Below are 16,316 nucleotides of genomic sequence, written 5' to 3' on the forward strand. Positions count from 1 at the left end.
GGATTATGCAGCCTCCTGAATAGTTACTTAATTGGCCAGGACAGATCCAGATGTAGAATAGGGTAAATGCTGATCACCACTGTCCCTACCCAGAGACTCCCATTAATATAGACTGCTTTTGAAATGGCATTATTCAGTTATGTTACTGTTATACTTTAGTTACCCTTTATCTGCAAAACTCCTAGCATAGAGATAGTGTGTGTTACAACACTCCTCTCCTTAACAGCGGTCCTCAGACTGAGACTTAATTTTTGTATTGCAACACCGCGAAACTACCGGAACAGATCTTACAGTGTGACCCCATGCCCTGCGGCAATCGCAGTGGCTTGAATCTTTTACTGTTCTCCAGCTCTGACAAGCTTGATGGGACTAAAACTCTCCCCTCGATGACACACTCCTTTACATTAGCCGGTACTCATGGTACTCCGATTGGGGATAGGATGAGACTGCAGTCCTCACTCCATAGGACTCTATGCGAAAGGACTGTACATACATAATACACTGGATGTGCAAATATTAATGACGACCTATGAGTCTGATTTTTATATGTAGCCCTGTATAGAGATACATGATATAGTGTAGGCAACCCGCATGACTCACTTATTTAAGTATAAATATGCTCACCAGTACTTTGGTTAAAATGTTTGTTAATATGTGTTGTTCTGACTAGCAGTTTTTTATATCTTACTTTAAAGTAGGTTAGTTTTATCCCTAAGAGTACTTGTGTTCTGCCTGAAGACCACTCATCTAACACTGAACCTCATCAGTTCTATACTGTTTTCAAGGCTGGTATAATTGCTCAATTACTTTCAGTATTTCACCCTGAGGACCTGCTCCTTACCAAACTATTACCTGACTTATGATTAGTAATATAGACATTGTTGAAAACTTTGTTTTGGTCACTATTAGCCAAGTTACTACACGCTCCCAAAGCATTCCTGTCCTCCACAAAGTCTCCTCAAGTAAACATGTTATGTCTACCTTACTTCTGTAAATGGCGATGGGTCCCTTGAGGCTGTATATTGGGGAACTTACTATAGAATTCAGAGACTCCCCTTGTAGATGAGACGCAAGAGATCATATTTGAGGAGTTAACATGCAGCGCTAACTACAAGACCTGAGCGCTTAAATCTGATCTTTGGGGTTTTCTCACATGGTCTCCTTTTAAGATTAGGTTAAAATATTTAATACATTTTCTAAGCTAGCCATGATATTTAGATTTAGGTCTTATGTTCTATCTTTAACCTATACGCTAGTTTTGTTTTATTGTTTCACTTATTAATCAGCATATAATAGCCCTCTATGTACTGTACAATAAGATAGTGTCATACCAGAAGTTGAGTGGAAAACCATGCTGTCTGGAATCACTGTTTAAGTAAAATATCATGTCCATCTCAGACCAATGGTTACATCAAATTGTTTGGTTAAAATACTTTATTCAGTGTGCCTTTGTTATGGGGGTGTCTTCTTGTTTTTTAGCCCGATATAACAAGATAAGTCTAGAGAACGGCACCTTCCTACTGCTTATTATTTACTAGGCTGTTGATGTATGTGTTTAGTGTTTTTTGTACACTTTCTTGCACTCTATACTTAGTATGTTTAATGTCTCCATTGATATATAAGGGTAAAAGCACACCACAGTGTACCTTAGTCATTGATACATATTCTATACTTAAGCTATGACCTTTATGGGTTTATTTGATGAGGGAGAGTATCTGGATATTTCACTCGCCACTCAAAGTAAAGTCCTCAGGGAATGATGTACAGGTATTTATTGAATACTAACACATTTTATTTAACTTGGAGTGCTATAGTTTATAGGTAGCACTGACGCGCCCTATGGCCAGGTAGCAGGTCTACCTTAGATACAGTTTCTAGATACCCTCATGCTACTTAAGTTAGACTTAGGCTTTTGTATTTGCCTTTATTATAGTATCATATGTAGCCCCACTGTGAATTACAGAAGGTTATGTCCCTCACTGTTTTCTGCTCAGAAGCTGAGTTAAGTAATACATAATTTCCTATAGGTCATTAATACCCTCACTGCAGTAATTTCTACTCCATAAGGAAATCTCTCATAATGTTATGTAAGATTATATGAGTAACTATCATCTCTAATTTCTTTATAGCTTGGTCCAAACTTCACATGTACAGGAGCTCCCATATAGTGTTTCTATTTTATATTGCTGTCGGTTTACTCTATTACATTTTATAATTATTTAACCACAACATGAGTGATTCTAACTGTTACATGTCTGTGCGGTGCTATTGGCGGCCGAGATGGTACCGTATAGACGTGTCATGAGATGCTGTCCTGGACATCCTGGTGTGTCCCTGTTCCCTAGATCTTTGGTTGGACACAATGTTGTGCAATGTTTTAAAATAGTTGATCTACATACAAAGTTTTACAAAGGCTTAGATGAGAGTGATCTGGTTTATTTCAAGTAATAATACTTTAGTCCCACCTAAATGTGTTCCTGGTGAGGACATACTAACTGGCTCCGCCCCCCCGCCTCCCCCCCCACCCCTCCCCTATTATATTTGAACGGCTCTTGCTCTTGAGATACTAGAATACTTTGTCTCCTAATTATGCTCTGTACACATTGTCTCGTGAATGTTCTGAGACATACTCTATACTCTGTATACTCTGTATTGTTTTTTTTTACTTCAATTAAAAAAAAAAATATTATCAAAAGTGGGGTATGTAGCCTATATTCTATACAATATTAAACTAACAATTACAATGAATTAAAAGAAAATAGATCCCTGTTAACCTTATTACTTTATGTTGACTTTTTCCTCAATCTATTTAGTATGAGTAGGTTGTTTAGACATCTCACAAAATAAAAATAAATACATAAATAAAAAAATAAATACATAAATAGAAACTATGGGGTAATAATTACTTATGGATGCCATTCATTAAATGTATTCTGTTTTGTTTCAATTGTTCAAATCACTCTTTTCTGTTTAACTGATAATAATATAGTATTGATATTATTATCTTGTATTTATTCAACTTATATTCTTTTTTTATATTTTTTTATTGAGGGCAAAAAGGAAACAATGTATACAGGTATATGAAATTTAAGCTAATACAATGCAAAAGAGTTTACAATGATATCCAATTCAATAGATATTCTCATTTGCATGTGTTCAGTTTTTAAATGCATGTATTTTGTTAAGTAATTATGGGCAAGATTACAAGTTGCGTGTTATGAGTTTTCCACGCGCAATATGGTCTTTTCACAATCAATTTCCTTTGCGCAGCAATTACAAGTCTTGAAAAATTGCAATTGTGTGCGCACTTTCGCCTTTTATGCAGGTATCCTTTCCGCGCTCGAAGAGCTGTAGTTAACAGTTTTATGCAACATTAAAGTTTCACAAAACACTTAAAAAATACTTTACAAAGTACATTTACACTCATATTAACACTGTATGATAAAAAGTATTTAAAAAAAATATTGGTCACAAAATTTATAAGGGCTCAAAGATAGGAGATCTCGGGTGTTAGAAAAAAAATCACACAAGGATTTTACATTGACATACATACACATACATTGAGAAACATGGATTTATATGTATAGATATTTTTTTAACTATGGAGATAATGAAACAATTTCACATTACAATCCTATGCACATTAAACAATATCTGTATTGTAAAATATTTAAAGAGATATATTCGCATATAGATCTTGAGATATATAGACATATATATTCATATACAGTACATATCTCATTATAAATAGATATATCATTCAAAAAAAACATCACATATATAGAGAAATATTTATTTATAAATAAATTGAACTTTGCGCAACATATTAGGGTTTTTGTGTTTTATTATTATCTATTTTCTTCTCCATTTACTTCTATAGGGAATATATGAACGCACACACAATTTTGCTGTTTGGATTACACGGCTTAACAAAATAAGTTAATTTGCAACTGGTAATAGCTGTGCAAGCCCAAATGCGAAAAAAGCCATAACGCGCACAGGCCCAGATTTGGAGTTTGGCGTTAGACGTGAAAACCAGCGTTAGAGGCTCCTAACGCTGGTTTTAGGCTCTGTTATAAAGAAAAAGAGAAGAGGCGCCAAATGGTGTGTATCGTTTGAACTACAGAAGGCCAGGCCCCCAAATGAATCTTACTTACAAGATTTCCAGCACTTGAGAAGTGCCACATATGCCTTCTGAACTATTTGCAGCCGTCCAGCTAGCTGAATTGAGGCCAATGTTGCTTCAGTGTTAAGCTGTGCAAGACAAAATCACAAAAGTGCCACAATAGTGTGTATCAGTGAGAACACTAACAAATGCGCAAATAATGAAATGTACTCACGAGATGTAGGGCACTTGAGAAGTGCCACAAAGACCTTCTGGGCACTTATCAGCTGTCCAGATCACTGTGTTCACAGGTAATCCTCTGGGCTAAAGCGTTAGATTCACAATGGCTCCAAAAAGCAATTAGGGATTTAACCTCCAATCACTAAAAATATCAGTGCATAATTGGCAGAAAATAAAATACCAAAGAATGCCGTGCTACTAGTAAAATATAAAATGTTTAATAAAAACAATTTTCACAACGGGTTTCCCGGTTGCTAAGACCGTTTTCTCAGGTGTGATGGAATCAGCCAATCAGAATCAAGTTCAATCCGATTGGCTGATCCAATCAGCCAATCAGATTGAGCTCGCATTCTATTGGCTGATCGGAACAGCCAATAGAATGCGAGCTCAATCTGATTGGCTGATTGGATCAGCCAATCGGATTGAACTTGATTCTGATTGGCTGATTCCATCAGCCAATCAGAATATTCCTACCTTAATTCCGATTGGCTGATAGAATCCTATCAGCCAATCGGAATTCGAGGGACGCCATCTTGGATGACGTCCCTTAAAGGAACCGTCATTCGGCTAGTAGGCGTCGGGAGAAGAGGATGTTCCGCGTCGGATGGAAGATGATGGCCCCCCGAAGAAAGTAGATTGAAGATGCCGTTGATAGAAGACTTCATCCGGATCATGGACCTCTTCAGCTCCCGCTTGGATGAAGACTTCATCCGGATCATGGACCTCTTCAGCTCCCGCTAGGATGAAGACTTCAGCCGGATCATGGACCTCTTCAGCCCCCCGCTTGGGCTTGGATCAGGACATCGGAGGAGCTCTTCAGGACGGATCGGTGAACCTGGTATGGTGAAGATAAGGTAGGAAGATCTTCAGGGGCTTAGTGTTTATTTAAGGGGGGTTTGGGTTAGATTAGGGGTATGTGGGTGGTGGGTTGTAATGTTGGGGGGGGTATTGTATGTTTTTTTTTTTACAGGCAAAAGAGCTGAACTTCTTGGGGCATGCCCCGCAAAGGGCCCTGTTCAGGGCTGGTAAGGTAAAAGAGCTTTGAACTTTAGTAATTTAGAATAGGGAAGGGCATTTTTTATTTTGGGGGTCTTTGTTATTTTATTAGGGGGCTTAGAGTAGGTGTAATTAGTTTAAAATTGTTGTAATATTTTTCTTATGTTTGTAAATATTTTTTTATTTTTTGTAACTTAGTTCTTTTTTATTTTTTGTACTTTAGTTAGTTTATTTCATTGTAGTTATTTGTAGGAATTGTATTTAATTTATTTATTGATAGTGTAGTGTTAGGTTTAATTGTAGGTAATTGTAGGTATTTTATTTAATTAATTTAATGATAGTATAGTGTTAGGTTTAATTGTAACTTAGGTTAGGATTTATTTTACAGGTAATTTTGCAATTATTTTAACTAGGTAGCTATTAAATAGTTCTTAACTATTTAATAGCTATTGTACCTGGTTAAAATAATTACAAAGTTGCCTGTCAAATAAATATTAATCCTAAAATAGCTATAATATAATTATAATTTATATTGTAGCTATATTAGGATTTATTTTACAGGTAAGTATTTAGCTTTAAATAGGAATAATTTATTTAATAAGAGATAATTAATTTAGTTAGATGTAAATTATATTTAAATTAGGGGGTGTTAGTGTTAGGGTTAGACTTAGCTTTAGGGGTTAATACATTTATTAGAATAGCGGTGAGCTCCAGTCGGCAGATTAGGGGTTAATAATTGAAGTTAGGTGTCGGCGATGTTAGGGAGGGCAGATTAGGGGTTAATACTATTTATTATAGGGTTAGTGAGGCGGATTAGGGGTTAATAACTTTATTATAGTAGCGCTCAGGTCCGGTCGGCAGATTAGGGGTTAATAAGTGTAGGCAGGTGGAGGCGACGTTGTGGGGGGCAGATTAGGGGTTAATAAATATAATATAGGGGTCGGCGATGTTAGGGCAGCAGATTAGGGGTACATAGGGATAATGTAAGTAGCGGCGGTTTACGGAGCGGCAGATTAGGGGTTAATAATAATATGCAGGGGTCAGCGATAGCGGGGGCGGCAGATTAGATGTTAATAAGTGTAAGGTTAGGGGTGTTTAGACTCGGGGTACATGTTAGGGTGTTAGGTGCAGACGTAGGAAGTGTTTCCGCATAGCAAACAATGGGGCTGCGTTAGGAGCTGAACGCGGCTTTTTTGCAGGTGTTAGGTTTTTTTTCAGCTCAAACAGCCCCATTGTTTCCTATGGGGGAATCGTGCACGAGCACGTTTTTGAGGCTGGCCGCTTGCGTAAGCAACTCTGGTATCGAGAGTTGAAGCTGCGTTAAAAATGCTCTACGCTCCTTTTTTGGAGCCTAACACAGCCTTTATGTGGACTCTCAATACCAGAGTTATTTTTATGGTGCGGCCAGAAAAAAGCCGGCGTTAGCTACGCGGGTCTTTACCGACAAAACTCCAAATCTAGGCCACAGTGTTTTCGCAACTGATTTGCAACGCGACTTGTAATCTTGCCCTAAATCTTTTGTTGCAGTAGAACAGACACCTAGAAACGCAGTAAGATTAAAAAAGGGAAAAAATGGGGTATCTATGGAATTAGGAACAGACTGCACACTGCAAGAAGGACATCTGGTATGCTTACCAAATATAAGATGAGTTGTTTTTTAAAGATAATACATTTAACTCATTTAATGATGGTTTTCTATGATTTGCACTAAAACATTAACTTTTGTGTTAAGTGTATATTGTTCAGTATTTCTCTTTGTCAGGTACCCATTCAGGTCATATGTTGTTAATCATGACAAAGATTTTGAAAATATACCATATTTTTTCTGGATATCCACTGACATTTAATTACAGTGGATTTTTGAATTTGTATTACAGTGTATAGCAAGCAAAAAAACATGGTCTGGATCCTATACATGTTACTATAACTGAGCAGGTATGAAAAGAAACTAGTGATTGCAAATATCTCATACAGGGAGTGCAGAATTATTAGGCAAATGAGTATTTTGACCACATCATCCTCTTTATGCATGTTGTCTTACTCCAAGCTGTATAGGCTCGAAAGCCTACTACCAATTAAGCATATTAGGTGATGTGCATCTCTGTAATGAGAAGGGGTGTGGTCTAATGACATCAACACCCTATATCAGGTGTACATAATTATTAGGCAACTTCCTTTCCTTTGGCAAAATGGGTCAAAAGAAGGACTTGACAGGCTCAGAAAAGTCAAAAATAGTGAGATATCTTGCAGAGGGATGCAGCACTCTTAAAATTGCAAAGCTTCTGAAGCGTGATCATCGAACAATCAAGCGTTTCATTCAAAATAGTCAACAGGGTCGCAAGAAGCGTGTGGAAAAACCAAGGCGCAAAATAACTGCCCATGAACTAAGAAAAGTCAAGCGTGCAGCTGCCAAGATGCCACTTGCCTCCAGTTTGGCCATATTTCAGAGCTGCAACATCACTGGAGTTCCCAAAAGCACAAGGTGTGCAATACTCAGAGACATGGCCAAGGTAAGAAAGGCTGAAAGACGACCACCACTGAACAAGACACACAAGCTGAAACGTCAAGACTGGGCCAAGAAATATCTCAAGACTGATTTTTCTAAGGTTTTATGGACTGATGAAATGAGAGTGAGTCTTGATGGGCCAGATGGATGGGCCTGTGGCTGGATTGGTAAAGGGCAGAGAGCTCCAGTCCGACTCAGACGCCAGCAAGGTGGAGGTGGAGTACTGGTTTGGGCTGGTATCATCAAAGATGAGCTTGTGGGGCCTTTTCGGGTTGAGGATGGAGTCAAGCTCAACTCCCAGTCCTACTGCCAGTTTCTGGAAGACACCTTCTTCAAGCAGTGGTACAGGAAGAAGTCTGCATCCTTCAAGAAAAACATGATTTTCATGCAGGACAATGCTCCATCAGACGCGTCCAAGTACTCCACAGCATGGCTGGCAAGAAAGGGTATAAAAGAAGAAAATCTAATGACACGCCCTCCTTGTTCACCTGATCTGAACCCCATTGAGAACCTGTGGTCCATCATCAAATGTGAGATTTACAAGGAGGGAAAACAGTACACCTCTCTGAACAGTGTCTGGGAGGCTGTGGTTGCTGCTGCACGCAATGTTGATGGTGAACAGATCAAAACACTGACAGAATCCATGGATGGCAGGCTTTTGAGTGTCCTTGCAAAGAAAGGTGGCTATATTGGTCACTGATTTGTTTTTGTTTTGTTTTTGAATGTCAGAAATGTATATTTGTGAATGTTGAGATGTTATATTGGTTTCACTGGTAAAAATAAATAATTGAAATGGGTATATATTTGTTTTTTGTTAAGTTGGCTAATAATTATGCACAGTAATAGTCACCTGCACACACAGATATCCCCCTAAAATAGCTATAACTAAAAACAAACTAAAAACTACTTCCAAAACTATTCAGCTTTGATATTAATGAGTTTTTTGGGTTCATTGAGAACATGGTTGTTGTTCAATAATAAAATTAATCCTTAAAAATACAACTTGCCTAATAATTCTGCACTCCCTGTAGTGGCTACATTTCAGCAAGCTGGTCAAACTTACAGAATTATTACTTAGTTATTGCATTCAAAAATTTGCTATTGCTAGTCATCAGCAAATTCCATTGATGGTGGGGATAGCCTTTTAGCTCATAGCTCAGCCTTCCCCATAGCAATTTAAACTATATTTCACTTTCTTTTGCCCCTAAAACCAATGTTTACCCTTACCTTAAATGCCCTGCTCTTATAAACTACAATTAACCTTAACTGTTACCTTGTTTACAGGATCCCTGTTGTCAACACTGTAGTTAACTCAAATAACATCTTCCCCCACCACAAATAAACATACTAACTGACTTATTCACCCACCTTAAATGTTTTAGCTGTGTTGCCCTTTTACTAAACCCTATGGCCCATATTTATCAAGCTCCGTACGGAGCTTGAAGGGCCGTGTTTCTGGCGAGTCTTCAGACTCTCCAGAAACACAAGTTATGAAGCAGCGGTCTAAAGACTGCTGCTCCATAACCCTGTCCGCCTGCTCTGAGCAGGCAGACAGGAATCGCCGGAAATCAACCCGATTGAGTACGATCGGGTTGATTGACACCTCCCTGCTGGCAGACGATTGTCAGCAGGGGGCGGCGTTGCACCAGCAGCTCTTGTGAGCTGCTGGTGCAATGTTAAATGCAGAGAGCGTGTTGCTCTCCGCATTTAGTGAGGTCTTGCGGACCTGATCTGCACTGTCGGATCAGGTTCTCAAGACCTTTGATAAATAGGGGCCTATAAATCTAAATAAATCTTGTCCATGGACCCTTATTGGTAACCTCCTTCATAATTTCCCATTGCAAACCCTTCTACACAATCTGGCAACTGGTACACCTCCCTCTAATTGGTCCTTCCCTATCTGAGATATCCCCTAAATACAAACACAATCTATGTGTTCCAACCTAATTGAAATCCCCTTGCTTACTCCCACTTTTTCTATTTCCCTCCATATATTGTATCCCTTAAATTACTCCCTTTTCAGACCTAGACTGAACAGTGTTCCATGATGAATATAACTTTTCTATTACTTTACGTATTTTTTACAGATGTACATAGTAATATAATAATGCATACAAAATAAATATTTTAAAAGCATTAAAACTGTACTGTTTTGCAATCCAGGGACACCCGCATGAAAAATTATTCAGTATCCTTTATCTTATCTTCTCTGCTAAGGCCAATTAAGGAAAATGTAATTTATTTATTTTTTTATATTTAATTTTTTTATTGACCAACAAACAGCACAATTATACCATGGTACAATATGACTCAAAACTTAACAAAAACATTAAATAAAGTTTAACAAAGCTAATATACATTGATCAAATATATAAATTAAGGTGCAAAACACAAAAAAATATCATATAACCAATCCCTATTTGAGTATATATCATATACTAGAGCTACCAATTATATTTTTAGGAGGCTAAAAAGAAAGAACTTCCAGTACCAGTGATTACCAAGAACATTTTTCATTGTAGGCCATTGTTGGCATTTTCTTCATCTTAAATTATACAGAAAAAAAGAGAAACACAGCATGTCCATTATGGACCCACCTAAGGGAAAAGAAAGAGAGAAAAAGGAGAAAAAAAGGAGAAAGGGAGAGGGGCTTAGGAGTTATGCTGGGTAAGAGAAGAGAGACAAAATTGGTTTACAAGACTCCTAGTGTAACTATTTCAGAGTTCCTAAAGGGATAAATTAAATAATCTATTTCTCCAGGGGAGAATTTTAATAAATGTGGACCATTTAAAAAAATAAATAAATGATATCTAGTTCGGAATTTAAATCAGTGTCAATTTGCTCGATGGTACATTGTTTTTTTCAAATAATTCTTGATTTCTGTGATACTTGGATTGGCTTTATCTCAACATTTTCTAAATATTAAACTTCTTGTTGCTAAAATTATCATATCTATATTTTTTTTATGTTTGAGAATTTGGGTTCTCTCTATAAGGAAGATAACATTTATTATAGAAATAGGGGCACACTTGATCTGCAGAATGTTCTTAAGCCAGTGTTCTACTTTTGACCATACCTGTCTGATTTTTGTACATGCCCATATCATATGGATTAAGTCTGCTGCTGGGTAGGCACATTTTGAAAACTTATGTTTGGGATTGTACCAATTAAACCCCTTTTGCAGAGTATAGAAGTTAGATACAACCGTTTTATGTGGGATTTCCTCTAGTTTGCAGATAGCGTCATTTGCATAGATAAGGCGAGAGAACTTTTCACCCGATCGGGTTCTATATTGCTTCCTGTAATTAAATTGCTCCATTTGTGTGCTATGTCAGTTACATTTATCTCGCCTCCTCGACTAACCACAAGATCATACCAGATTGATATAGATGAAAAACCATTTCTAACTAATATAGGCTAGCTATCTAACTTCCCCCATGACCAAATCCAGTTAAAATTGGTAGTAAGCTCAAACACATCATTCTTGACCTGCAGATAGGCAAAGACGTCTTTATTGGCAAGATTAAACTCTTGTCTTAAAAAAATCAAAGGTTTTAATGTTTTGAACATTTTGGTCTATAAATTGTGCAAGAAAAGTCAGACCCGCTCTGTGCCAGTCACAAAAAATTGGTGATTGTGTACCTCCTTAAAATTCAGGGTTTTCCAATATTGTCAGGGATTGTGTGTGTCTTGTACTGTATCTTTAAGTTCTACTGCTTCACAGCCCTATTTAAGGCTCCTCCTCATTCTACTCCCTGCTTGGTAATTTGTCTTAGTTGCTCTACCTGACTTACTGCAAAGAGACCTAGCCGTTTCCAGGTTCAAGCTTGGATTTCTTTATGCTTCAGCTCCACTGGTTCAGTGTCCGCTGTGTGGGATATCCATTACTGCCGTACCTACTAGGGGCTTCACTGCCTCCATCTCCACCGGAACCAAATATCCGGTCTTTGTTTCTGTTCCTCAGCTACACCGGGTGCGTGTGACGTCACACCTGGCTTCTCCTCAGCACATTCAGCGTGTACAGCTCTCTGTGAGTATTACAAACAGAGATACACATCTTCAATGGCTCAACCGCTCTGGCTCAACAATCTTCACATTCCAGTCTGTATACTTTATGATCTACACATACCGGTCTGTGTACTTTATGTGAACTTGACTGCATATTACTTATCTGCTTTGGAGTTTGTGGTTAAACCTCCATACCTGCCTAAAAGACTGTTTGGCTCAGAATACCTTTTTGTCTTTATACAAACTGTGATATTGCTATCCATCTTGAGCAACCTATTCCTCAAATTCTTAGTTGTACCAACTATTGTCATTACTAAGCTGGCATACATTATATAGTTACAGCTCCTATGTTCTCTCCTTACCCATTCATAACCAAGATCTGAGAATATATACATTTGCATTTATAACACTCTTAACATTTAACCTAACCTTGTGGGTTCTCTATACTGCACTAGGATCTGAATTTCCTTGGCCTTAATGTTTATTTCCTAAGGCTTGCGTGTGTGAGAGTGAGTGGCATATTGTATATATTTTTTGGGATGGATGAATAAAACTAATTGCACTAGTTGCTGTCTACAACCAACTTTAGTGCCTTACTAGTAGTATCAGCTGTTTCTGTTACTAGCTCTATATATATATATATTTCTTGTTGGGTGACGCCTCCGTTTCACTCTGTACCCTATAGTAGTGACCCTCAGTACAATGAGCACAACAGGATTCCTATAAGTTAAATCTGTCCGAATCCGCGGTTTGGTGTGAGGCTGAGTGGTCCTACATAAAAGGATACTACGTACTCCTGATAATTTCACATCTCTGATTTCACAGACATCACAGACATCACATACTTCACATATTGCTTCACAAATATTGTCTGAAATTTAGGTATATTAAGGTTAATATCTAAGGTTAATCCCAGTTTTTTTCGAGGCTCAAATTATAGTGTATATAGAGCTAAGTTGTTTAATCTGTTTAGGAATTGTACCGATTGGGCAATGAATAAGGGCTACTGGGTGATATGGGAAGAGCATATTAATCTCTAGGCTATTATTAGTAAAATCTATTACGATTCTGGATAGAAAAAACAGGTTTAACTTATTTAGATCTGGAAAGACTAGGCCTCCAAGTTTTTTAGGTAATGCAAGTTTACAGCTAGAGATTTGAGGCCTTTTATTTCTCCAAATAAAATAACGAAGTGTTGAATTTAAGTTCTTCACATCCTAGCTCTTAAGCAAGACTGGAACATTCTGCATAGTGTATAGAATTTTTGGTAAGAGTACCATTTTGAACAAAGCTATACGGCCTGATAAAATTATTGAGAGGTTTTGCCAGTTCTTCAAGTGCTCCTTTATTTTACTAAGAATGGGAGAGATATTAAGCCTGTACCAATCCTGAGGTTTGGGAGAAATATTAATTCCGAGATATTTAAATGAATTGCCAACTATTTTGAAGGGAGTTTCAGTTATAGAATTCTTTTTTTTCCTAATCCAAAGTAATTCTGACTTGACAGTATTTATTTTGTAACTGGAAAAATAACCAAACATATTTATTAATGTTAAGAGTTTTGGTATGTTAAGAGAGGTATTTGAGATGTAAAAGAGGACATTATTAGCATATAAAGCTATTTTAAGCTCTTTGACCCCAATCTTTATTCCCTCTTTTTGCTGTCTTATCTTGATGGCTAGTGCTTCAATAGCGAGATCGAACAGTAATGGGAATAGGGGACATCCCTGTCGTGTACCTCTTCCAAGATTAATATGGGGAGATTCTAAATAGTTAACAATTAACCTCGTTGATGAGTTTTCATAAAAGTTTTCAATAAACCTTACAAAATTATTATTAAAACCAAACTGAGATAGAGTATCTAAAAGATGTTGATAGTGAACCGAATCAAATGCTTTTTCAGCATCAATTGCAATGATCGCTGAGTCGGGGTAATCCTCTCCATTGCCTTCCTGGATATTATAAAAATGATCAATAATCAAGAAGACCTTTCTAATTTTAGCTGCAGAGTTGCGATTATATAAAAATACCTGCTTGGTCTTTGTGAATGATGTCACTTATCTCCAACTGCAATCTTTTTGCTAAAATAGAAGTGAGTATCTTAAAGTCTGAGTTAAGCAGAGCAATGGGCCTATATGATTCCTTTTTAAGAGGGTCTTTCCCTTGTTTAATAATTAACATTATACATGAAGCTGCAAAATTCGGGGGTATCATATTATTCTCTACATACAAATAATTAAAAATATTTTTCAAGTGGGGGGTAATGATTGGGGCCAAAATCTTGTAAAACTAGTTGGGTATTGCATTTTGGCCAGGCGCTTTATCTAATTTAAAAACAAGAGAACTGAGAGACGCACACTCACTGAGACAGAACAAAAGCTAGAAAAATTTCCGTGCTTGTCCACAAGGCCAGATCCACTCAGGGTGCAGCCTCTTTTTGCACATCATGCCTTTTCACAGAGAAAAAATTCCTGTAGTATATCAGTCTGATCCTGCCCAATGACAGTCCAGCGCAAAAAAAAAAAAAGGCAATTCTTCTCTGAACAAGACAAAACAACAAACCCCAGACGTACATTTTGGCCTCCCTTGAGCCTCGTCAGTGAGGTGCAGTTGCATATCTCTAGGGCATGTGTGCAAGGAGTCCATATCTGGTTTCTCCCTTTTACTCTTAGGGAGACCTAAGAGTACTTTACATAAAAACAAGAGAACTGAGAGACGCACTCACTGAGACAGAACAAAAGCTAGAAAAACTTCATTCTACAAGGCCAGTGCCACTCAGGGTGCAGCCTCTTTTTGCACATCATGCCTTTTCACAGAGAAAAAATATCCTGTAGTATATCAGTCTGATGAGAGGCCACAACGTATATCTGGGGTTTGTTGTTTTGTCTTGTTCAGAAAAGAATTGCCTGGTATTTCGGCGCGGGACTGTCATTGGGCAGAATCAGACTGATATACTACAGGATATTTTTTCTCTGTGAAAAGGCCTGATGTGCAAAAAGAGACTACACCCTGAGTGGCACTGTCCTTGTGGACAAGCACAGAAGTTTTTATAGCTTTTGTTCTGTCTCAATGAGTGCGTCTCTCAGTTCTCTTGTTTTTATGTAAAGTACTCTTAGGTCTCCCTAAGAGTAAAAGGGGGAAACCAGATATGGACTCCTTGCACACATGCCCTAGAGATATGCAACTGCACCTCACTGACGAGGCCCAAGGGAGGCTGAAATGTACGTCTGGTGTTTGTTGTTTTGGCTTGTTCATTGAAGAATTGCTTGGTATTTTGGCGCTGGACTGTCATTGGGCAGGATCAGACTGATAAACTACAGGATATTTTTTCTCTGTGAAAAGGCAAGATGTGCAAAAAGAGACTGCACCCTGAGTGGCACTGACCTTGTGGACAAGCACGGACGTTTTTCTAGCTTTTATTCTGTCTCAGTGAGTGCGTCTCTCAGTTCTCTTGTTTTTATGTAAAGTACTGTTAGGTCTCCCTAAGAGGTAAAGGGGGAAACCAGATATGAACTCCTTGCACACATGCCCTAGAGATATGCAACTGTACCCTGAGTGGCACTGGCCTTGTGGACAAGCACAGACGTTTTTCTAGATTTTGTTCTGTCTCTGTGATTGCGTCTCTCAGTTCTCTTTGCTTTATCTAGTTTGAAATCTTTTATGCATTGAAGGATTTCTGTTTCAGTAATAGGGGAGTTAATTCTAACAGCCGAATCATTACTCAGAGTTAGTGGGTAATATTATTCCAAAATCGTTCACTAGCTACTTCATCTGAATCCCTGAATGCATAGATATCTATATAATAATCAGAGAATACTCTTTTGAGGATTTATGAAGTATATCTTTATCTAGGATTAGCTCGATCAGGGAATTCTTTTTACTGTTTTTCACTATGTTAGCTAACAGTTTCCCCGCTTTATTATTGTGCCTATAGAATTTAGCTCGTACTTTTAAATCCAATTAGGATCACAGCATACCCCTGTTTGGAAAAAAAACTGTATCTAGGGGAGCGCCAGTTAGTGCATAAATAATTAGAAGAAAATTATTCACAATCAAGATTCTATTTAAGTCATTTTTCCTCTAATAATTGTTCTGCCTCTAAGGCTGAATCAAAAAGTAAGTTCGCCCTTCTACAGTAACTTTATGTTTAGCCGGATATATTACTGTGAATAATAGGTAAATTTGAGGAGGGGATATTTAGTAACTGTGGGAGTGTCTCAGAGACCAATTTAATTTGGTCTGCACACTGTTTATTTTCAGATACTCTAATAATTCTAATATTATTTCTCCTTGATCGATTCTCAAGGTCCTCTAATTTGTTTTGTAATTTAGTCAGAATGGTATGGTTACACTGTATCTTAGAATCATGTGTTTCTGTTAAGTCCTCTAGATCAGAGATTCTTTGTTCCGCCTCCTGAATTCTTCTAGAGAACTGCCTAACTTCCTTAGTCAGATTTAAAA

This window comes from Bombina bombina, chromosome 2, assembly GCF_027579735.1.
Source record: "Bombina bombina isolate aBomBom1 chromosome 2, aBomBom1.pri, whole genome shotgun sequence".
NCBI lineage: Eukaryota > Metazoa > Chordata > Amphibia > Anura > Bombinatoridae > Bombina > Bombina bombina.